The 18,760-nt window shown below is 37.4% G+C and overlaps 3 long non-coding RNA genes across 3 annotated transcripts; all 3 read left to right on the forward strand.

Annotated features, from left to right (window-relative positions):
- The first annotated feature begins 961 nt into the window (after positions 1–961).
- LOC131929492 (uncharacterized) lies at positions 962–2,018 on the forward strand. The gene is made up of 3 exons (XR_009383970.1): positions 962–1,080; positions 1,397–1,588; positions 1,902–2,018. It is a non-coding gene; the product is annotated as an uncharacterized LOC131929492 (long non-coding RNA).
- Positions 2,019–3,280: 1,262 nt separating this feature from the next.
- Positions 3,281–8,323, forward strand: LOC131929493 (uncharacterized). The gene is made up of 3 exons (XR_009383971.1): positions 3,281–3,563; positions 7,582–7,696; positions 8,208–8,323. It is a non-coding gene; the product is annotated as an uncharacterized LOC131929493 (long non-coding RNA).
- Positions 8,324–11,384: 3,061 nt separating this feature from the next.
- On the forward strand, positions 11,385–14,772 carry LOC131929502 (uncharacterized). The gene is made up of 4 exons (XR_009383974.1): positions 11,385–11,484; positions 12,274–12,465; positions 13,952–14,066; positions 14,378–14,772. It is a non-coding gene; the product is annotated as an uncharacterized LOC131929502 (long non-coding RNA).
- Positions 14,773–18,760: the final 3,988 nt, after the last annotated feature.

Here is an 18,760-nt window from a genome sequence, read left to right on the forward strand (position 1 = left end):
TTAATTAATTAATTAATTAATTAATTTACTGCAGTTAATATTTAGAAAGCATGGTAAGCAATTACTGGTTTCTGTAGAGTATAATTGTATACAAATACAACTCAAATACATTATAAGTACACACCCTACGATCGGCTCCTATGTGGTATACACAGTACTGTCACGTACGGAATGGGACTGTGTACGGCGAGGCACGGTACAACACAGCACAGTAGAGCACAGTATTTGAGACGTATGCAGCACATTTGGTTTGAAGAAACAGCACACCTTACTAAAACACTGGTGAACACAAGACACAACTTAATTAAGTAATTGAAATTTACCTCACTCCCTCTCCCATAGGCAGTGATACATGTTTAAATCTGTAGGAGTCAGTTAAAAAATAAAAGAAATTCGCATCTCATATGACGGCATGTCCTTAGCGGTAGAGAACTAAGCTGTAAACTCCAAAGTCTCGAGTTTGAATCCCGATCCAAGTAAGTAGTATGACCCGGTGTCCACACAGCTCTGATGGGTTACTCATGTTACGTCGGCTATGCTAAGTGCTGCACATACCTTCCCTGCATATACCGAGGTCAAGAAACTTATGAACTCTACTTCATCTGCCCAGTGGGGATTCTTTTCCTAGACCTCTGAGTACTATATTTATTATGTTACATTTGCATGTTACAGTGTATAACAGTGTATAACTTTTTGTTTGCACAGTTAGAAATTATGACGAAAGTAACTTAAATATCTATACCTTCATCATAGGCTGTTTTGGAGTTTGATTTTAGGGTTGGGGAGATTATATCCCAATGAGTCCAGATTTAGGTTGTGGGCTAAGTAAATATGTTTATAATACTAATACTTTTTTTGCTAGATTGTGGCTATCCCAAGTATACCCAGCATCCACTACCCCCATCCACCTCGAACCCTTATTGCGAGAGCCAATCAAACCTCATGAGGTAATTAAATGTAAACAATACATGCAGCCCAAAACAGAGACTGACTTCCACAGCTATAAAAGAATAGAACAACAATTATAAACACGTGCAAAAAACAGACGCATCTAACCGTTTTTGTTCAGTAGATTTATCAGTGAGTATCTGAGAATTAATTTTTCTAACAAAAAAATAATATAAAAATTTTCAGGTATACTTCAGTTAAAGTTTTAATTTTTATTTGTGAACAGACTCAATTATATTTTCTGCACATGAAACTCTGGCTCTAAACAAAAGTTACAAGTTTTATTTTTCTTTCTGTATACGGAGTAATGGGGAAGTAAATGTTCTCTTGCATAAAATAAAACTCGAGATTAAAAAAAAAAATCTTGACGTTTTAATTCTCCATGAGTCAAAAAGAAAGCAAGTTTTGTAATCGTGTGTAATCTTGTGTATTACGATATCTGCCACAGATACACGCAAGATGTTAGTGACTTTTCTGTTGGCGGCTGGTGTTGTCTTAAGTTTGAGCCAGGCCTTCATTTGTCCGCCGAAATTCTGCAACAGCTTCCACTGTCCTCGAGTCAGCAAGAAAACTTGCCAAGGGAAATACGTCCCCCAGGGGTCCCGCTGTGGTTGCTGTGATATTTGCCTGCCAATCAAAAGTAAGGGAAGATCTGCTTCATTTTGTTGTGTTTGATGGGTGCTATTAGTTAAGATTGCACGCAATGAAAATGTGCTCAACTTCCCCCATATCGCCGACACTATACCATTATACAAATAAAATGTTACTTTTATTGAAAAACTGAAATTATATTTCAAATATATTTTTTCCTGAGATATATTGTGTTACTATTATATATATATATATATATATATATATATATATATATATATATATATATATATATATATATATATATATATATATATATATATATATATATATACATGACCTCCAATTTTGGAATTGTACAGATGTAGGACCAGGGGACAGATGTTCGACTGAGATTAGATTAAAAAAAAAGTACAAGCTCTGTCCTGAAGGATACTACTGTCAGCTAACCAAAGAGATTTGTTCACCCGTCACATAAAGGCAAGTTACTACATTTACACTGTATCTATTGTAAATTAGGCTTGGCTGTATGCAACGATAGAGATCTGGGATGAGAATTCCTTATTTGAGCGCGCTGAACGTGAAAACTCTCCCTACCCTTATCCACTGGATGAATAAATGATGCTAATTAATGTCTCTGGACGTGGTCATAATCGATGATTTCGTATATCCAGATAACCAATTCTAGTTTTAAATAAAAATATCGTTTTATTATATTAATTTCCAAATACTGCCTGTCAGGAGCTAGCAGCTTGATATATCGAAATTAACTGCTGGTTTAAAAAATTAAATAAATTTGTTATAGTTCCATATATTTGTAAGATTTCCACTCATATTGAAAGAGTTAACCCTTTAATATTGGTTCTCATTTTAGCACACAGGCCAAATCTTTGGGACGTCTTGGAATTCAAGGAAACACATCAAAGAATTAGAAATTATACGGCTTAAACATTTTTATTTATGCATGTACTCTCCCCCCCCCAATTGTAAACGAAGAGTCTGCGATTAATAATGTTCAGTAATGTCATGGGGGGGGGGGGGTCTGCTTCGGATAAAACCCAGAAAATGTGTACAATTTACTGTCAAAACAAGTTTTTATCATGTTAAAATACTAAAATAATATTATGAGAGGGGTAACACCAAACAGAAAATATAAAAATGTTGACAAAAGTGGAGGGGGTGGGTGTGGATAACACATTCAGTTACACTGGGCTATGTGATGCCACCGACTCGGTTCTACAACAAATACAAAAAAATTATGAACTAGACTCTTTCGCTTGCATTGTGTAACCCATGTTGAATGTATACATTCTGACAAGAAGATGGTCCTAGTTTTTAAAAAGCAAACTGTTGCCTTAATTACAGGTATACTTTCAGAGTTTAGTTTAGTAGTTTCCTCTTCCGTATGTTTTTATTTACCTTAATGTATACGCAGAAAGATTATATAAAATTATAATATTTTTGAACTGTTTGTTATTATTTAGCTTTAAGCCGTTTGTTAAATCAAAGTTTCATAATCCTTCATCAAGCAATGATAAGGTATATGCCTTTACATGTGTACACGCAGCCAGTGTTTCTTCCAGGCATCTCTACGGGGAGGTGGGGGTGGGGGGGGGGGGGGAGAGCCTTCCCAAAAAAGTATACCCCCCCCCCCCTCCCCGAACGAAATCGAATTTAAATAGAAAATATATACTTTTTACAGTGTCCGCCCCTCGGAAAATTTTAGTCCGCCCCCCCCCCCCCCCCCCCGGTGAAAAATGTCTAGGAGAAACACTGCCCTAAGTAGCGATCATCACATGAAATAGGGCAAGCGACTGCACTTCAATTTTAATTGCATTCCTCGGCACAGCGCTCGTCGTATGAAATTTAAAAGTCGTCCCCGGAAACACAGAAACGAACTGAGCACTAGCAAAAAAAAGTTAACTGCGCATGAGCTAACGAAATGTAACGCTTTAAAAGAAAAGGTTACGTTCTGTTTCTTATCTATTTGTAAATCTGTGTGCAGGGGTTATATTCTTCTTTCAGTAAGTCTTTAATAAATTTTGAAAAAAAAAACAACGACGTAGATAATAGTTTTATCTTGTAAAAGTGTGCTTCAACTAAGGAAATGTAACATGGGGGAAAACGAATATGTTAGACTAGATATTGAGTGTTTACTCTTAAAAAAGACATAATAAGTCTTGCTTGAAAATAAAATGACGACTTTTATTTAACGAATAATTTTTTTTGTTAAACATCCTTCTCTTTATTTAAATATTTAAAATATTTAAAAATAAACCGGGAGTAAACTTCCCTAAACGTTGTCAAATATTGTTATATCTTTGCTGGGGGGTGGCAACTCGAGATATAGACAATATTTACTTTCTCTTATACAGAGTATAGAGAAAGTATTGTAATCCTGCAAAAAAAAAAACAAAAAAAAACGAGATTTTTCCAAATCTCGACGTTTTACACCTCCCTGAGTAGGAAAAACATAATTTTGCAATCTTGTCGTATGTCTGTGTGTGTATGTGTGTGTGTATGTGTGTCTGTGAACACGATAACTTAAGTACCGTAACAGCTAGGTTGATGAAATTTCATATGTAAGTATTATATCAAAATCGTAGATCCATATCAACGTTTCAGCCACTTCCAATAACCGGAAGTGGAACATTTTCTACTTATAATTTTTTAAAAGCCTATAACTTACGTATTCTTTCAGATAGATAAATGAAATTTCACAAATAAGTAAAATATCTCAAAAAACGCATGTAAATTTATAAAGTACTAATAATATTCCGCACTATCCTACACATTTAATTTGGCGTTCACTTGGTGTGAAATTCTTTTGTCTACGAGATTCTATTCTATTATAAAAAGTTTAAGTAATTAAAAATTGATTAAAAATATTGTCTATAATCCGAGTTGCCATCCCCCGTAGTGTTATATAAGAATATACGAGAAAGTTTAGGGGAGATCACTCCCGGTTTATTTTAATACTTTTTAAATTACTTAAACTCTTTAAAAATAGAATCTTGTAGAAAAAAGAATTGCGCACCAAGTGAACGCCAAACAATATGTGTATAATAGTGCGGAATATTATAAGTACTGTATAAATTCACATGCGTTGTTTGAAAAATCGGAAATACCGTAAATTACTAATTCCGGTCAACGGAAAAAAAATATTCAAAATTTGACTCTTCTTCTTCTTCTTCGTTCTTAATTATTAGTGTTGAAGGGGATCGAGATTTATCTGCCAGTGGGTTTGAACTCGAGACTTTGTTCGAATTTATCAACCATGAGCTTTTTGCCGACTCGACCACGCCTCCAACACAATTAAGCGTTACGTGTCAACTGGTTATGCGCCATTGAGGCCACTGACTCCGATTTCAGCCTGCTTTTCTTTTTGGATTTGCTTCCATGGTCTTTGTCCAACCAAGAACAAACTACAAGGAGCCAGTTGTTTGATTTTGGAGTTGTCTCTCCTAGAAGAGTGGCTGTTCCCAGCTAACGAGCCTCAAAATTTGACAAAAGGCAGAGAATAAGATCTTTTACTTACATGTGAAATTTAATGTATCTATCTGAATCAGTACTTAAGTTATAGGCTTTTGAAAAATTGAAAGTAGAATAAGTTATACTTCCGGTTATCGGAAATCCCTGAAAAGTTGATACAGAACTACGCATCTATATATATAATTCTCCTCTTCGAGCCGTTAGAAAACAAGCTGCAAACGCTCTCCCTACCTCCCCACCCCTACATGGTTTTAGTGAGCTGTGTTCACTCTAAATGTTTACAAGCAGAGCCAACGATTTTAAACGTAGGGGGGGGGGGGGAGGGGGGGGAAGGAAGGGGGGGGTTATGGTCCTTAACGAGCTACTTATAGTGTTTTAAAGAAATATTTTCAGTGTCAGCGTTGGTACTGTCGAATTCACAAATTATGAATTATTGAAAATTAGAAACAACTAAATAGCGGCGTATGTTATGCCGCGGGCCGGCTCGTTTGATATAATACTTATAAATGAAACGGTACTCATATATACACACACACGCACACACACAGACATACGGACATAATGCAAAACTATGTTTTCCGACTCAGGGAATTGTAAAACGTCGAGATTTGAAAAAAATCTCGATTTTTTTATGCACGATTACAACACTTCCTCAATACTTCGTATACGAGAAAGTAAAAAAAACAAAAAACTTACGTATTTATTTTAGAAAAAAATCTTAAAACGGGCGAGAACTGAGTTTTGAAATTCTGAATATTTTCAACTTGGTTAGAGTTGTTGTTCGCGTGAAACACACGGCCCGTGTGTGCTGATCAGAAGGTCACATTAAAGGACAACTACCTTTACTTTTTACCCACGCATCACGCGTTGAGAGCTAGGTTTGTATCTAGCCGAGTAAGGTGGTGATTCAAAGATCATTGGCTTGTGTAGATCTGGGCTTGAAATTTGTGTTTCTTCCAGATTTTTTTCTCTCCCGGTGGGGGGGGGGGGGGGGTGAAAACGACACTAATAAAAGTGTGTTTTCGAGGCGGGGGAGAGGCGTTAGAAAAGATGCCTGGAAGAAACTCTGCTTGAAATTATGAGTTGGCATAGTAATTATGGGATGGCGTGGTCGAGTTGTAAACACATTATTACTGGCACTAAAGCGCTGAAGTTTAGACGTGGCTTCCGTGCATTGAGTGCTTACGTAGTCATAGAGTTACACTCTCTGACCGTAAAATAAATGTGGTTGGGACAATACGAAGACAATATAATATCTTTGTGCTCCATGGTCATCATACAACATCATGTGGACTAGACGCAATCAGTCATATGGGCTAACAGGTATAAAAGGGTGGTCATCAAACAACATCATACCCACTCGACTTCATCAGTCCTCAACAGGTATGAAAGGGTTAAGACTTAGCAACATATATTCTGAGTGTTCTAAAATTTGACATGAGGGACTCAGGACTGGGTACTCTTTGTAGCAGCTCTATATGTGTACTGAACTTTGTCCATCTTGGCGGTTCCATGTGGGGTATGTCTAGACAGGAGGTACTCAGGACAAGATGAGCTCAGTTGTAGTTTACGGTCACTAGTTTCAATGTGCGGGGTATTCAATTAGCTATTACTAGAACCGAAGTATAAATAAAACAATGTTTGGGCTAGGTTGTTTAGTAGATAAGTTATACTGTTAAAACCCTACCCTTTTACGGGTTGTAAGGAGGTGGGGGTGGGGCTAGGAACGACACTCTGAGTTACTACACCTGGTACAATCTTGCGATTCTGCTGGTAAAAAAGCAGTTTTTGATTACTGAAAGTAACTCTAAATTGGATTTTGAATAATTTAGGCGTCGCCTAGCGGTGGAGCGCTAGACTGCTAATAAGAGTTTGAATCCGGATTCGAGTCAATAGAATGTCCCTGAGTCTACCCAGCTCTAATGGGTACCAAACTCACGTTTAAGGAATATAAAAAGGCTGCTCGACATAGTACTGACAATACTATCTTTTCATATGCCGGGACCACAAAACAGATGTGCTCTACTTCATCTGCCCAACGATCGTGGTAATTGATTTACCCTCACAAAAACATACTTTCTTCCCTTCTGATACATTAGTTTTACCTTTATTTATAAGTTTACACTTGTGTATTTGATGCTGTTTCCTGACTTAGAGACAAGAACATGTACGTCACGCTCCTATTAACGTTTGTGGCCGTGTTTGGTGTGAGCCAATCTATCGTCTGCCCACCTGACTGCTGCCAACTTGTGGACTGTGCACCGGTGACTGCAGAATCGTGCAACGGTAAAATCGTCTCAAACGGCGGTTTTTGCGGGTGCTGTGACTCATGTATCACTGTCTTGAGTAAGAACATTCTACATTCTAATTTAACTTCTAATGACTCTTTTAGTTTATGTGTCACTGTCTCTAGTAAGAAAATTCAACATTCTAATTTAACTTCTAATTTATTTATATTATTTATCTAATCATTTATATTATGCAGCATATTTTCTACAACCAACACTTGACTCAGACACATGAAAAAAAATATACCACGATTGTTCTTAGATCCTGGAGATTCCTGCTTCGCTATGTTGTTGATGGGAGTTCCAAGTCAGGTGACCTGCCCCGAGAACTACATCTGTCATCCAACCACACATACCTGTACACTTGTGTCGTAAAGGTGAGTCATCGTGGATACAATATGAGTTGAGGTAACATAGAAACTATTTTCTTTTTTTTTTTAACCGAGGTCGTTGAAATACTTCAATAGTATGTTGCGGTCAGAAAAGAGCAACCAGATTTTTTTTCCAGCAATTTTTTGAACTCCTGATGGTTTATCATTTGCATACAATAATCTATGTCTCACAAATAGTACTGACAGTATCACACAATATATCATGTGTTGATTACTATCATAAAATGCCTAGCTGTCTTACGAAATATCACGTAACACATCATGGGTTGATTACTATCATAACGTATTTACAACATAACATTAAAAAACCCAATTGCAATGACAATACAATACATTTATAAGGGTATTCTACTTACTTAAAAAAATCACTAAAACTAAACCACCCAAGGCATCGACCGAACTAGTTGCTCATAATGTTTATGAGAAACTTGTCACATAGACCTTTTTAATTAGTGTAGTTGATTACTATCTAAATGAGGTTTTTAATTATTTTCAGCAAAGTGGCCATTCCAAATTGAAAATACTTTGGATGTTATTTATCCTGTGAAAATATAGAATTGGTTCTCGTTAAACAGAAGCACAGAGGTTTAAAAATAAACTCATCTTTTTAAATCGTTGTTGTTTTTGATTTTTTTCAGTTATCTGCACTATCAACTATCAAATTATGTAATTGTTAACTTTTCTCGTTCATAAACAACAATAGTTCGTCTTTGTATCAGAATAATTATGTTTGTCACACACGAGTAAGAGGCGTAGTTAAGGGTGGGCGGAGGGGCCCCTGGCACCGACCCTAAAAGGGCGTCAAACAAGATAGAAAAGAAGTTTAAACATTATTATGAGTTGCATTACTAAATTATACACAATCAAAATTTAGGAAAAAGCCTACTACTTGGCTTTCAAGACTTATTGAACTAGTTTTGACACCAAAATGAAATTAAAAAAAAATGTTACGGGACAGTGACTAGTAAAAAACTAGTGTCTGTGTGTGTGGGGGGGGGGGGGCACTTTTTTGTTAAATGTAAATAATTATATGAATGGATGGGGGTGCGAAATAAATAGTACGTCCATGTCGCCATATGGGTCGCTACGTCTCTGACATGATTGACTTGCGGTGATAGTGAAGTTCTAATTGAAGCGCAGCATGTTCGTCTATGTGCTCAGCTTATGATGTCAGACAACCATTTAACGTGACAAAATAACCGTATCCCAATTAGGATTGGGTTTCCATAATAGTGTGATATTAGGCTGAGTTTTGTCTTAATCAGCTGGTTCTATTTCTTCTTCTTCGTTGTAAATTATAGTTATGTCGGAGGATTTTTGACAACAAGTAGTTAGCACTTAGTGGATGAACTGGACTGTGGTCTCCAGATCTGCGGGCATCCCAGGCAGTTTATCCCTGTGTGGGGTGTAGCCTATAAAGGCCAGAGTTAAGACCGCGCCTTAATGAACCAGCAGCAGTCCTGTAGGAAGAACTCTGTGTCCTCCGGGGCCACGCCATAGGGCAAGTTTCGCCAGGAGCAATGCAGAGGCGTAGCTAGGGGAGGGCGGGTGGGGCGGCAAAAAAAGTAGAAAAAAAATAAAGCTCATTTAAATTTTGGGTATTGAATTATACACAGTCAAAGTTAAGAAAGTAAAAGGCTACATGGCTTTACTCACTGAGAGGGGTGGGCGGCGATTTTTTTTTTCACCAGCTTGAATAAATATATAATAATGGGAGTGAGGGAGTGGGGAAAGTTGAAAGTTGAAAGTTGAAAGTTAGCCCCGGATGCCTGAATAGGTCGCTACGCCTATGGACCAACTTCTAGTTTTTTTCAACAAGTGCTGTTTCAGTCTATTGTGACTTAAATTTACTACCTCCTGTACTTTCACTATTCATTGGCTACACACAGAAAAACAGGAACAACACACACCATATATATATATATATATATATATATATATATATATATATATATATATATATATATATATATATATATATATATATATATATTTTATTATATATATACGTCACAATTGAAGCAGGTTTATACAGTAAGTAGCTTGTATTATAATGGAGGTGGTCGATAGTTGTTCTATATTATAAATTACACAATTAATTATAAATTAATTGCAAACGCAATTAGTCTTGAGTAAAGCACAGCTGAATAATCATAACTGATTAATTAAGCCAATTAACATTCTTTAAATTGTGCAAAGTCGGATCCCAGTCATGTTACAACAACAGCAAACAATAGATACCGTACCTGATAAATTTACCGTTATTGAAAGACAACGAATGCAAGTATTTAAACGCCTGCAAAGAATAACGCAAGACCTTGTCATATACCTTCTGTTACATTGAGCTGCTAAATATGTGCGTAGTTTAGTGAGATGTTTAAGAAGTTCTGAAAATATCACATTAGATTTTTACAATGTAAGTACGTGAAGCAATCTTAAGTCTGATGCTCTTTGCTTAGAAAACAAGTCATTCAATATGAAAGTGAGATTAGGTGTGCCCTGCCATCTCTTCACGTGACCCAAACTGCAATAAGTAAACGTACACGTTTTTTAAATAAATATTTAAAAAAAAAATTGAAAATACTAAAATTCAACTCTGGAATTAGAAACATCGAAACCTCTTAACAAAAACAAGTTAATAAAAAGTCTAGTGACAATTTAAGCGCAATTTCCTTATGTTATTAACGAGATTTAAAAAAATATACGGATGTGTAGGGGGTAATAGAAAATATCAACGGAAATAGTTTTATTTGAACGAGTAGGCCTACACGATGCTCAGTTTAAAATATCATCCTAGGCCTAAACGATGCTCAGTTTAAATAATTAAATTTTTTTTTTTTGTGACCGAACGAAAGGATATTTTTGAAAACTTTCTTCGGCAATATTGTTATAAATTATGGCAGGAAACGATTGGTAAATGTTTCAAGTCGCTAAGTGGTCTGGTTGCCGAGATATGGGCAAAAAACTGCATTTGTTCGAGGTTTTTTGGCTTTTCCGGGAAATCCAGGAAGGAATTCCGGGAATTTTTTTGGCCTATGTTCATCCTCGGAACTTGCTTAACATATTTGCTTTGGAACTAGTCCTCGATATTGCTTCGTTGAGGAGGAGATACGACTTAAAGGCTGCGGACACACATCCATCCAGAAATGACGAGTTAATAATCGCAATCCCAGTATGGAAATTGCGCTAAAAAATACTTAAGTGAGAGGTTTTACGTATATTATGGAAGCCGATTATCTGAAGAAATATCCTAGTATAAACAACATAATAATTAACTGTGGTAAAATACTTGAGGGCACTAACGAGAGATAAGTGCATCGTTACAAAAGACCGATCCTTTCCCACCTCTGCACTTGTTAAATGGATGACCCTTCAGAGTTTCTTTCAGGCATCTGCTTTAGAAGGGGGGGGGGAGAGATAGCCCAGAAAAACGTCTACCGCCCCCCCCCCCCCTTCGAACGAATTACAATTTATAAAGAAAAATTATTTTACCAGTGTCCGGCCACCCGGAAATTTTAGTCCCCTCCCCCACTTAAAAAAAATTCTGGAAGAAACAATGCGACCCTTACCCAGCTATATTTGTGTTATATACTGATTGAACTAAATTAAACACACGCAATGCTCTTTATTTGCTGGGTTAACGCCTTTGAAATTTGAATGTTTTTTCCTAAGGGGACAGAACTCAGGGAATCATTAACTCCACATAACCATTTCTCAGGGGGCGCTCAACGTGTTGTGTTATTTTAGAAATTAGGAGTAAATTATTTAACAAGGTAAGTCAATATAGGATTCATCAAACTGGGTTTTTATTCCATATTTTAACTATTTATTATCTAGGCTTTGCTATTATTATAGGATTGTAGCCAGAGGCGTAGCGAGGGGGGGGGCGGGGGGTGCGGACCGCACCGGGTGACACCATTTAGGGGGGGGGGGGTGACACCAAGGCAAAAAATAGCAAAATATATAGAGAAATACTTGAGGGGTGTGCAAATCGAAAGTTTGAGGGGGTTGCAAATCAGAAGTTTGAGGGGAGGGGGTGCAAATCGAAAGTTCGAGGGGGGGGGTGCAATTCGAAAATTTGAAAGTTTGTCCCAAGGAAGGGTCGCTACGCCTCTAGGGGTGACACCATTAAGTGTCGCACCGGGTGACACCCGACCTCGCTACGCCACTGATTGTAGCTGTAGATATTCGAGCAAAGTTAATTAAGTATGATTGCAATTGCATTGGCCAAGCTAAAATACCTCTGAAGTTTACATTTCTAAGTACTTGCTAGTGAATTTGTAACAAACATGACGGAATAATAAGAATAGATTGTTAATTTTGTAAGTTTTTCATGAATTTGTTGTTTTTTCAAAATAACAAAACAGGTCACTGTTAAGCTTAATGTTAATTAAATCAAATGATGTTCGTTGAATTGTTATTATTTTTTTTTCAATAATAGCTTAGTGTTCATTAAGCTTTGTACTGTTAACGCAGTACATATATTAAAATTAGAACGATATTAAAGTTTGATTAAACCTGATTTGAAAATTATAATGTAAATTGTTTTTAATTTTTTTTAGAAATGACCAAGATGTTTCTGCCCGTTCTTGTAGCACTCCTTGCCCTGCTCGATGCCAGTCACTCCATTGTTTGCACACCTGACATCTGCAAGCATACAAACTGTCCCGTAACGACACCTGAGACTTGCAAAGGGAAATTTATAGCCAAGGGCGGCTACTGTGGATGCTGTGACCTTTGTCTGACTATACTGAGTAAGGGGAATTGATCGCCTTTTAAAAAGTCGATTCACTGAATAATTTATTGTGAATGTTTTTTTTTTTCATTTATTTTCAATTAATGTTTTCGATAATTTTTTTAAAAAATTACGCAAACATTTTGTATTTATTAAAAAAAATAATTGCGCTTTATAAATCATCAATGTATTTCAAATCTCGACTAAAATCACAATATTTATCTAAGTCTCTTACTTTATTCATGATGGTAGAGATAAGTTCAATGAAGGCATACGTAGTCAGATTTGTGTACCTAAACTAAAATCAAATTCTCAAATCAGCCTAACAAAATGTTCATATAATTAAAATGATTAAATTATCAAACTGGTAACAATAACTAACAATACATTGCATTATGTACATTCTAGATCTGTTTAGACTTGAACTGTGAAAATCGTTCAAGTAGCTATATTCTATGATTAGCATTTCCGTAACTTCTTTGTTTTGTTACAAGACTCGGGTGAACGAGTACAACTGGTCAATCGTAATTGAGCTTTTGTTATTTCTGATTTTAGTGTATTTCACAATACATTGCAAAGTAGTCCAAGTTATTTTTACTTTCTCGTATATACGAAGTATAGAGAAAGTCTTGTAATAGTGCACAAAAATAACATGAAATTTTGACAGTTTTCACCATTTTAATCCTCAGTCCTTCATCACATCCGGAGTATAGAGGACGTATTTCAATCAGGCAAAAATTATAAATACAAATATATAAACATTTTGGCGTTTTATGCGTTATCGAGTCGTAAAAACTGGACTGAAATTTCATATATAAGTATTATATCAGAATCTGTATCCGTATCAACTTTTGAGCGATTTCCGATAACCGAAAGTGGAACTTTTTCTACTTTGAATTTTTCAAAAGCCTATAACTTGAGTACTATTTCAGATGGATAAATGAAATTTTACATGTAAGTAAAAGATCTTATCTTCTGCTTTCTTTCGAATTTTGACTAATTTCCGTTGACCGGAAGTAATAATTTTTGCTATTTCCGATTTCTCAAAAAAGGCATGTGAATTAATAAAGTTCTAATAATATTCCGCACTATTTTTGCACATTTTATATGACGTTCACTTGGTGTGCAATTCTTTTTTCAACGAGATTGTATTCTATTTTTAAAAGTTTAAGTATTTAAAATTGATTAAAAGTAATGTCTATATCCGGAGTTGCCCTTCACTGTTGTTTCATATAAGAATATTCGAGAAAGTTTAGGGGATATTATTCCCAGTTTATTTCTTTTGTTTTTGAGTAAGAAGACGCTTGGCAGATAATTGTGCTTTTCTTGTTATCGCAAATGTTGACTGTTCTTAAGTATTTTATTCTATAAGCTAAATTGTTCTAATCTATTCAAATGATAGAAGTCTATTGTATCAATTAAACATCATGTTATTATCTATGCCAATATAACTTGACTCAGACACATGAAACAAATTTTGAACGATAAAACACAATTCTCCTTAGAACCTGGAGAATCCTGCTTCATTATGCTGCAGCGAGGATTACCACGTATAGCAACATGTCCCGACAACTACACCTGCAATAGAATCACAACAACCTGCATGCCAGTCTAGTTGAAGTGAGTGCCAATAAAAAACAATTGGTTGGCTTCAAATTGAGTTCCATTAGAAACAGTTCGGCGGCATAAAAGTAAACAGTTTGATAGACATAATCAAAATAGCCTGACCATAAAATGTAAAAAAACAAAAATCAAAGCTCGCTAAATAGTGGGCTATTGCGGACAAATTTTACGGTTAAAATACTATATTACATGTCAGTAACCTTAACTGTCTAATTTGGTTAAATACTTTATTTATAAGAGACGTGAAATGTATGCCTGTTTAATAGATGCAACTGGTTTATATTTAAATAAAATCTCACTTATTTCAGCACAGTGACACACTCGGGATTAAAGAACATTGGCTGTGGTTTATTCTGCGAGAGTAGTGGTTCAAGCGCGCGCACACACACACACACACACACACACACACACACACACACACACACACACACGCACACACACACACAAACACACACACACACACACACACCCCACCCACCCACACACACACACACAGACACACACACACACACTCACACACACACACACTCACACACACACACTCACACACACACACACACACACACACAAACACACACAAACACTTGAAAGATCCCAAAATAAACTGATCAACTTTATCGTATCTCTTGTTGCGTTTACATGATAGTTCAAACTAATCTAGAGGTCGTAATGAAATTGTATTAAACTATGTTAAGTGCATTTCATTTTATGGGGTTTGGGGGGGGGGGGGGGGGGTTGATGGAACAGTAGCGTAGCGAGGGGGGGGGGGCGGGGGGGGACATATGTCCCCGGGCACCGACCTTAGGGGGCGCCAAAATGGGTTTGAAAAATAAATTGAAAGGTTGAGGGGGGTGCAAATTGAAAGTTTGAGGGGGGGGGGGCGCAAATTAAAATCTTGAGGGCGGGTGCAAATCGAAATCTTGAGGTGGGGGGGTTGCAAATCGAAAGTTTGTGGCGGGGTGCAAATCGAAATCTTGAGGGGGGGGGGTGCAAATCGAAAAGCTTGTCCCCGGGCGCCGGGAAGGGTCGCTACGCCTCTGCGATGGAATGTTCGTGTGTCTGTCCAACATGTTAATGGTACCAGTAATTGATCACATCCCAGTATAGTTGAATGAGGGGGGTGCAAATTGAAAGTTTGAGGGGGGGGGGGGCGCAAATTAAAATCTTGAGGTGGGGGGTGCAAATCGAACGTTTGAGGCGGGGTGCAAATCAAGATCTTGAGGGGGGGGGTGCAAATTGAAAGTTTGAGGCGGGGTGCAAATCGAAAGTTTGAGGCGGGGTGCAAATCGAAATCTTGAGGGGGGGGGGTGCAAATCGAAAAGCTTGTTCCCGGGCGCCGGGAAGGGTCGCTACGCCTCTGCGATGGAATGTTCGTGTGTCTGTTCAACATGTTAATGGTACCAGTAATTGATCACATCCCAGTATAGTTGAATCAACCATAGTAGAGACTATATATAGGCTTTTGTTACAGTTTAATTGCTGACTCTAATACCTGATATATGGTCGTCCATAAACGACGTCACACTCAAAGGGGAAAGGGTGGTCCCTAATTTTGAAATTTTGTGTGAATACTGGGAGGGTGGGTGGGTGGGGGGTGTTCAGATGGTATGACGTCACACTTTGCATCATAAAAATGAAATGTTAGAAAACGAGATTCAGCCGTTATTTTAATATATTGTAATAGGAATTGATTAAAATACTCTTTTGACCTCTATGCCACAATAGCGTTCATATGCATGCAGACACGAAGTCATATATTCACATGTAAATACAAATGCCGTTTCTGTAAATGTATTTTACTCGACAGGTGGTTAATAATTGTGCTGTCAAATAAATTGCAAATGCAATTATGCTTTCTTCTTCTTCTTCTTCGTTCTTAATTATTAGTGTTAAAGGGGATCGTGATTTATCTGCCAGTGTCTTTGAACTCGAGACTTTGTTCGAATTTATCAATCATGAGCTTTTTGCCGACTCGACCACGCCTCCATCACAATTAAGCGTTACGTGTCAACTGGTTATGCGCCATTGAGGCCATTGACTCCGATTTCAGCCTGCTTTTCTTTTTGGATTTGCTTCTATAGCCTTTGTCCAACCAAGAACAAAGTACAAGGCAGCAGTTGTTTAATTTTGGAGTTGTCTCTCCTAGAAGAGTGGCTGTTCCCAGCTAACGAGCCTCATCTGCCCGAGGGTTCGAACTCGACCACGCCGACCCCCTAATTATTCTTTAATTTGGTAGAAGCTTATCCGCAAAGTCGGATCACATGGACATGGAATAATTGTTTTACCGTACATTGTAAATCCAGATATACAAGTACCTGTGTTAAAGTTCCATTTAAATGAGACGTGAACGAATTAGGCAAGTGGCACAGTTTTAATTAGAGTTGAAAAATATGTGGTTGGTTAAATGACAATAGCAAGTACATTTTAATTACATCAGGACATTTATTTTGTTCAGACATTCAGTTAGCAAATATTCAAGTTAGATTCATTTGAGCCCCCTCATCCCATCCCACCCTCGCCTAGTACACAGTCTCCTGTTATAAATAACAGGGATATATGTTGTTCTAAAATACACGAGTTCTTCCACAAGGGAAAACGTTGATATAAATAGTAAGACAAGTAAATATTGACTTTTTATTAGCTTGAATGCAAAACGATTGTCCTGTATTCCAGAGGCGTAGCGAGGGGGGCGGGGGTGCGGACCGCACCGGGTGACACTATTTAGGGGTGTGAAACCAAGGCAAAAAATAGCAAAATATATAGAGAAAAACTTGAGGGGGGGGGGAGTACAAATCGAAAGTTTGGGGGGGGGGGGGGGCTGCAAATCGAAAATTTGAAAGTTTGTCCCCGGTAAGGGTCGCTAGGCCTCTGGGGGGGGGGTGACACCATTAAGTGCCGCACAGGGTGACACCCGACCTCGCTACGCCACTGCTGTATTCAATTTATATTTAGCATGCTTAATGAAATCTCTAGTAGTAATGCTCTATGAAAATAAGTCTACGCCCCTGATAGTTTTTGCTAAAAGGCTATCGCTAAGCTAATATTTTGCTGCATTTAACATTACGTCAAGAGGAACTTCAGTAGCAGAAATGTTTTGTGCCATTTTAGACGCTGTGTTATACTCTTTCAAACAAGTAAGTCTTAAGGTCTTTAAATCAAAATACCAGACACAAAAATACATGGAAATGCATTTTAATATAGTTACGATTACTGTTTGTTTGTAATTACGATAAAAAGGTTTTTGCAATTCAGTAGCGTAGCCAGGATCGTCTCATGGGGGGGGGGGGGGTTTCAAATTTTTACCCGGGGACAAACTTTCGATTTGCACCCCCCTCCCTCAAACTTTTGATTTGCACCCCCTCCTCAAACTTTTGATTTGCACCCCCCCCCTCAAACATTCGATTTACACCCCTCCCCTTCATACTTTATATATATACCGAGGGGTCTATGGGGGGTTATATTATGACCCCCCCTATTACCCCCCTGCCTACGCCACTGTTGCAGTTCATACTTGAGCTGCGTTATGGGTGATTACAATAGGGTAATATACAACAGAAGTTATGTTTTTAATTATTTAATTCTGTAATTGTGGATTTAACCAGTGCTTCTTTCAGACATTTTTCTACAGGGTGGGGATGGGGGCACTTGAAACTTTGGGTTGGGGTGGACTAAATTTTACGGGGACCCGAAAGAAGCACTGTTTGTAACCAAATGAAAGAAGAACAATATGATGTTTTTTTTCACTTGTTTATGTATTTTTTAAATTTATTATAGTAACACAACAGATGATGACGGGTTCTAACATGCACTGTTAAGGAAGTTTTTTTTTCAATTTTGTTAGTTGAACTATAATAAATCTTTAAAAAAAAATACTAAAAACGTATCTTAAATTATTTCAACATTGGTTTATCTTAAGCATGAACAAGGCGTTTTTGTGTGTTCTTGTAACTTTACTGGCCCCGTTCTTTGCCAGTCAATACGAAGATTGTGCATCAGACATTTGCAAGATGACGCCTTGCACTGTATTGACGAAGGACACTTGCTATGGGATATTCGTTCCCAAGGGTGATTACTGTGGATGTTGTGACGTATGCTGGACTATTCTGCGTAAGGGGAACTAATTTATAATTACAGTTTTAAAATCTGTTTATTCCGATGAAATACGATGCAGGATGTATATTAACGTAGCCCAACTGCGTGTGTCTTTTTCTGCGAGTTAATTTCATTTTGTTATTATTTATTTTCAAAACACAGATAAACTGTTGTGATCTGTTTTAAACTACACAGTTCTTCTTCTATGTTCTTAATGTTAGTGTAGGAAGAGATTCCCCCCAACACAATTAAGTAAACGTGTCATCTTCAGTGGCGTAGCTAGGATTTTTGGGCCCCTATGCAAAAAGTGTTAGTAGGCCCCTCAGAGGCGTAGCGACCCTTCCCGGCGACCGGGGACAAATTTTCGATTTGCACCCCCCCCCTCAAACTTTCGAAAAAGGGCCCCTATTTGCCTTGGGCCCCTATGCCTTGCTTACGCTAGCTTTACGGTAGCCACGCCACTGGTCATCTTATACAGGCCGTTTTTCAGAGTGCTTTTCTTTTTGGATTTACTTCCATAGTCTTCGTCCAACCAAGAACAAATTATAAGGCAGCAGTTAGTTGATTTAGTTTTGTTTAGTGTAAAAAAACTATTTTAA

The sequence above is a fragment of the Physella acuta genome, unplaced genomic scaffold (assembly GCF_028476545.2).
Source record: "Physella acuta isolate Inbredline_101_S28 unplaced genomic scaffold, ASM2847654v3 ptg001640l, whole genome shotgun sequence".
Classification (NCBI taxonomy): Eukaryota; Metazoa; Mollusca; class Gastropoda; family Physidae; genus Physella; species Physella acuta.